Genomic DNA, 6,577 nt, shown 5'->3' on the forward strand with positions numbered 1-6,577 from the left:
GAATGGATAAAGAAGATGTGGCACATATATACAATGGAATATTACTCAGCCATAAAAAGGAATGAAATTGAGTTATTTGTAGTGAGGTGGATGGACCTAGAGTCTGTCATACAGAGTGAAGTAAGTCAGAAAGAGAAAAACAAATACCGTATGCTAACCCATATATACGGAATCAAAAAAAAATGGTTCTGATGAAACTAAGGGCAGGACAGGAATAAAGACGCAGACATAGAGATTGGACTTGAGGACACAGTGGGGGAAGGGGAGGCTGGGACGTAGTGAGAGAGAAGCATTGACATATATACACTACCGAATGTAAAAGAGATAGCTAGTGGGAAGCTGCTACAAAGCACAGGAAGATCAGCTCAGTGCTTTGTGATGACCTAGAGAGGTGGGATAGGGAGGGTGGGAGGGAGGCTCAAGAGGGAGGGGATATGGGGATACATGTATATGTATAGCTGATTCACTTTGCTGTACAGCAGAAACTAACACAACGTTGTAAAGCAATTATACTCCAATAAAGATGTATAAAAATATGACAAATAATAAACAGATTAAAAAAATAGTAATAATATGGGGGTAATAATAAACTTAACATCTGAGAATTAAGTGAGAGTCCATGTGCCAGGCAGAGAATAAGCGCTTGATAAACAGCGCTCACTGTTGTTTGCTGTTATTACCGTTACAGGTGACAAGAGGAACAACGCAAGAGGAAGCAAGAGCTAGTGGCAGGGCCTTGAATGCCAAGCACAGAACTGAGCCTGTTGCATGCAGTTGCTACTCAATTGTCCCCACAGCATAGTGAAGTAGGGACAATAACTACATCCACTTTACAGATGGGACCAAAGTTCAGAGAAGCCAAAACCTTGCCTAAGGCCATACAGCAAGCGAGTGCAGCAGAGTTGGGATGCTCGAGGGTCAGGAGAGTAGTCAGAAGGCACCTCTGGCGCCCCACCCACTGTGCTGATACCCTCCCTGCCCCAGGCACCCCCACCATTCCACCATCTCCACCTCCCTAACACAGAGGCAACACAGGTCAGAGGTCAACCTCCGACATCACCATCCATATCTCTGGACCCTCCGAGGAAGAAGAAGCATCATAGAAAGCCTGGAGCCAGAATGCCAGGTTCAGATGCCAACTTGCCATTTCCTGGTCATGCAGCCTCCAGGGGGCCTCAGTTTACCCCTTATCAAAAATGGGAATCTGTAATTGCTCCTATATGATTGGGCTTGAGGGGAAAACATGAGGTAATACTGATAAAGTGCCTGGAACATAGGAAGTGCTCAATAAATACTAGCTATTATTATCATCACTGTGGAAGACCTCTCTTCAGATCCTTGCTCTATTTTCTAACCACTCTTATAATTAGGCAAAGGCTTCCAAAATTCCAACTGTGTGTAAAGCCCTGTGCATGGCCCTGGAGAGATTGTCTGGTAGAGTTGATTGGAACCAAGGCTTACAAAAGCCACTTCACAGGGAAAGAGTCCAGAAAAGACAAGCATGTCCACTAGTTAACCTTGCTCTAAGATGCTTGCCAGTGCGATGAGCTAAGAAAAAGAAATGGATGGAATTGGAAAACAGAAGATGAGTATGATCACTTGCAGCTGTTATCAATATAGATCTGAGAAATCCAAGAGAATCTTCTATAAAACTACTGAACAAAAGGTGAATTAAGTAAAGCAGAAGGAAATTAAATGTAATATCCAAAAATCAATAATGTAGCTATATACCAACAGCAATCAGGAAATAAAATGAAAGAAAGCTTAGAATGGGAATTCCCTGGTATTCTAGTGGTTGGGACTCTGAGCTCTCACTGCCAAGGGCCCAGGTTTGATCCCTGGTCAGGGAACTGGGGTCCTGCAAGCTGTGTGGCGTGGCTGGAAAAAAAAAAAAAAAAAGAAAGAAAGCTAAGCATTGCAAAAATATCGATTCTTCCTAAGTAAATCTACAAATTGAATGTGATTCCAATAAAACCCCAACAGGATTTTTTTTCTAACTAAGCAGGTCAATTTTCAAGTTTATGAGTAAATGCATAAGAGTAGCCAGGAATGGGACTTCCCTGGTGGCACAGTGGTTGAATCTGCCTGCCAATGCAGGGGACACAGGTTCACGCCCTGGCCGGGGAAGACCCCACATGCCGCAGAGCAACTAAGCCCATGCGCCACAACTACTGAGCCTGAGCTCTAGAGCCCACGAGCCACAACTACTGAGCCCATGTGCCACAACTACTGAAGCCCGCATGCCTAGAGCCTGTGCTCCACAACAAGAGAAGCCACTGCAATGAGAAGCTGGAGTACCGCAACAAAGAGTAGCCCCCACTCACCGCAACTAGAGAAAGCCCGCGCACAGCAATGAAGACCCAACGTAGTAAAAAAAATAATTAATTAATTTTTTTTTTAACAAAAGAAAGAATAGCCAGGAAAACCTTAAAAAGAAGAGTAACGAAGAAAAAAATAGTCCAACCAGGTAGTAAAACTTACTATAAAGTCATAATAATTAAAACTGTGTGATATCACTACAAAAATGTATGAATTAATGGAGCAGAAAAGAGGGTCCAAAAATTGTCCCCAAACATAAGGAAATTTAATATATTATGAAAGTAGCATTTCATAACAGTGAGAAAAAGGTAGACTATTTTTAAGACAGAGTTGGGACCAATGATCTGCCATCAGGAAACAAAGCTATATCTCGATCTCACTCCACATGCCTATAAATTCCAGATGAATCATGTTTAAACCACACAAAAATAAAACCATAAAGCTCTAAAATAAGGTGGGAGAATAAGTTTTCTAATCTCAGAATGGGAAAAGCATTTCTAAACACGACCAAAAAACCTAAAAATCATTTTTAAAATAATAAATCAATCTACATAAAAATCTAAAACGTCTGCATGTCTTGATAAACATCGTAAGTTCACAAGACAAACCAAAAACTAGGAAAAATATTTGTAACTCATAGATAAAGTTTTTTTTCCCTTAATATATAATCAGTTCCCATAAAATAAGAAAAATAAGCACAGATAGTTTACAGCAAATGAAATGGTACTTAAACATATGAGAAGACGCTCAATCTCACTTAGAAGATAAATCACATTAAAACTACACAAGTCACCCAGCAACAGCAGAATACACATTCTTCTCAAGTGCACATGGAATATTCTCCAGGATAGACCATATGCTAAGCCATAAAACAAGCCTCAATAAATTTAAAAGGAGTGAAATCATACAAAGTATGTTTCTGATCACAATGAAATGAACTAAGAAATCAGTAACAGAAATAAATTTGGGAAATTACAAATATGTGAAAATTAATACACCTAATAAGCAATGAGTCAAAGAAGAAACCACCCAAAAAAGTAGAAAATACTTTGAGATGAATGAAAATGAAGACACAACTTATCAAAATGTATGGGATGCAGTAAAGTAGAACTTAAAGGGAAATGTATAGCTGTAAATGCCTATATTAAAAAAGAAGAAAGATCTTGAATCAATAACCTAAACTTCCACCTTAAGACACTAGCAAAAAAAGAAAAAAAAGAAGAAGAAGAAAAAGAAGAAGAGCAAACTAATCCTAAAGCAAGTTAAAGGAAGGAAATAAAGATTACAGCAGAAATTAATGAAACAGAAAATAAAAAACAATAGAGAAAAATCAACAAAACCAAAAGTTTGTTCTTTGAAAAGATTAACAAAATTGACAAACAAGAAAATTGTTCTGAACAAGAAAAAAAGGGAGAAGACTCAAATTACTAAGACCAGGAATGAAAGACAGGACAACTACAAATCTTACAGAAATAAAGAAGATTTTAAGGAAATGCTATGAACAATACCATGCCATGCCAACAAATTAGATATCTTGGATAAAATGGACAAATACCTAAGAAAACACAAACTACTGAAACTAAGAAGAAATAGAAAATTTAAATAAAGCTAAAACAAGTAAAGAGATTGAATTAGTAATTTTAAAACATGTCACAAAGAAAAACTCAGGCCCAGGTGGCTTCACTGGTGAATTCTACCAAACATATAAATAAGAATTAGGGGCTTCCCTGGTGGCGCAGTGGTTGAGAGTCTGCCTGCCGATGCAGGGGACACGGGTTCGTGCCCCAGTCCGGGAAGATCCCACATGATGCAGAGTGGCTAGGCCCGTGAGCCATGGCCGCTGAGCCTGCGCGTCCGGAGCCTGTGCTCTGCAACGGGAGAGGCCACAACAGTGAGAGGCCCGCATACCGCAAAAAAAAAAAAAAAAAAAAAAAGAATTAATACCAATTCTTCACTTGGGAACACTTCCCAACTCATTCTATGAAGCCAGTATTACCCTAACACCAAAGCCAAACAAAGACATCATAAGAAAACTACAGACCATTATCTCTTATGAATATAAGATGTAAAAATCTTCAACAAAATACTAGCAAACTGGATCCAGCAACACATAAAAAGAATTATACATCATGACCAAGTGAGATTTACCCCAAGCATACAAGGTTGGTTTAACTTCTGAAAATTAATCAATGTAATACACCATACCAATAAAATAAAGGACAAAAACTATACAATAATCTCAGTAGATACAGAAAAAGTATTTGGCAAAATCCAACACCCTATCATGATAAAAACACCCACCAAACTAGGAATAGAAGGGAATTTCTTCAACCTGACAAAGGGCATCTATGAAAAAGCCATATCTAACAACATACTTAATGGGGAAAGACTGAATGCTTTCCCCCTCAGAAACAAGACAAGGATGTCTGCTCTCACCAGTTCTATTCAACATTGTACTGGAGGTTCCAACCAGGGCAATAAAGGAAGAAGATGAAATAAAAGACATCCAGATTGGAAAGGAAGAAGTAAAATTTTCTTTATTTGTAGATGACATAATCTTGTATATAAAAATTCCTAAGGATTCCACTAAAAAAATTATGAGAATAAACAAGTTCAGCAACTTGCAAGGTACAAGATTAGTATATAAAAATAAATTGTATTTCTATACACTACCAATAAACAATCCAAAAATAAAATTAAGAAAATAAATTACAAAAAAAAAAGAAAGAAAATAAATTACAATATCAAAAGAAGACTTAGGAATAAGATTAACAAAAGAAGTGCAAAACATATACTCTGAAAACAACAAAAATTGTTGAAAGAAATTAAAGAACTAAATAAATGGAAAGACATCCCATGTTCATGGATTGGAAGACTATGCATTATTAAGATGGCAATAGTCCCCAAACTAATCTATAGAGTCAACACAATCCCAAACAAAATCCCAGCTAGCTTCTTTGCAAAAATTGACAAACTGACTCTAAAATTCATATGGACAGTCAAGGGACCCAGAATAGAAAAAACAATCTTGAAAAACAGAAACAAAGCCTGAGGGCTCACACTTCTCAATTTCAAAACTTGCTGCAAAGCTCTGGAAATCAAGACAGTGTGGTATTGGTATAAGGATAGACTTTTAAATCAATGGGAGAGAATTGAGAGCCCAGCAATAAAAACTCACATTTACGGTCAATTGATTTTTGACAAGGGTGCCAATATAATTAAATGGAGACAGAAGAATCTTTTCAATGAATGCTGCAGGAATAATTGGATACACTCAGGCAAAAGAAGGAAGCTGGGAACCTTCCTCAAACCCTACACAAAAATTAACTCACAGTGGATCACAAATCTAAATGTACAAGGTTAAACTTTGAAAATCTTATAAGAAAATACAGGCATAAATTTCCCCACTTTGGATCACAATAGTTTCTTAGTCATGACACAAGCAACAAAAGAAAAAATAGATAAACTGAACTTCATCAAAATCAAAAACGTTTGGACTTGCCTGGTGGTGCAGTGGTTAAGAATCCACCTGCCAATGCAGAGGACATGAGTTTGAGTCCTGGTCCGGGAAGATCCCACATGCCGCGGAGCAACTAAGCCCGTGCACCACAACTACTGAGCCCGTGTGCCACAACTACTGGATCCTGCACGCCGTCCTGGTCCGGGAAGATCCCACATGCCGCGGAGCAACTAAGCCCGTGCACCACAACTACTGAGCCCGTGTGCCACAACTACTGAATCCTGCACGCCTAGAGCCCGTGCTCTGCAACAAGAGAAGCCACCGCAATGAGAAGCCCGCACACTGCAACGAAGAGTAGCCCCCGCTTGCCACAGCTAGAGAAAGTCCGTGCACAGCAACGAAGACTCAACGCAGCCAAAAATAAATAAATAAAATAAATACATTTACAAAAAAACCTAAAAATGTTTGTGTGTCAAAGGACACCATCAAGAAGGTAAAAAGAATCCACCAAATGGGAGAAAATATTTGCAAACCATATATCTGATACGGGACTTGTATCTAGAATATATAAAGATCTTTTACAACTCAACAAACAAAAAGAGAAATGACCCAACTTAAAAATGGGCAAAAGATCTGAATAGACATTTCTCCAAAGAAAATACATGGCTAGTAACTGCATGAAAAGATGTTCAACATTATTAGTCATCAGGAAAATGCAAATCAAAAACCACAATGTGGGGCTTCCCTGGTGGCGCAGTGGTTGAGAGTCCGCCTGCCGATGCAGGGGACACGGGTTCG

General features: G+C 38.6%; 1 protein-coding gene across 15 annotated transcripts in view; it reads right to left on the bottom strand.

Moving 5' to 3' along the window:
• Positions 1–6,577, bottom strand: part of SRC (SRC proto-oncogene, non-receptor tyrosine kinase) — a 61,636-nt gene that overhangs the window by 27,405 nt on the left and 27,654 nt on the right. The window lies entirely within an intron of this gene.

Source organism: Physeter macrocephalus, chromosome 14, assembly GCF_002837175.3.
Source record: "Physeter macrocephalus isolate SW-GA chromosome 14, ASM283717v5, whole genome shotgun sequence".
Taxonomy (NCBI): domain Eukaryota; kingdom Metazoa; phylum Chordata; class Mammalia; order Artiodactyla; family Physeteridae; genus Physeter; species Physeter macrocephalus.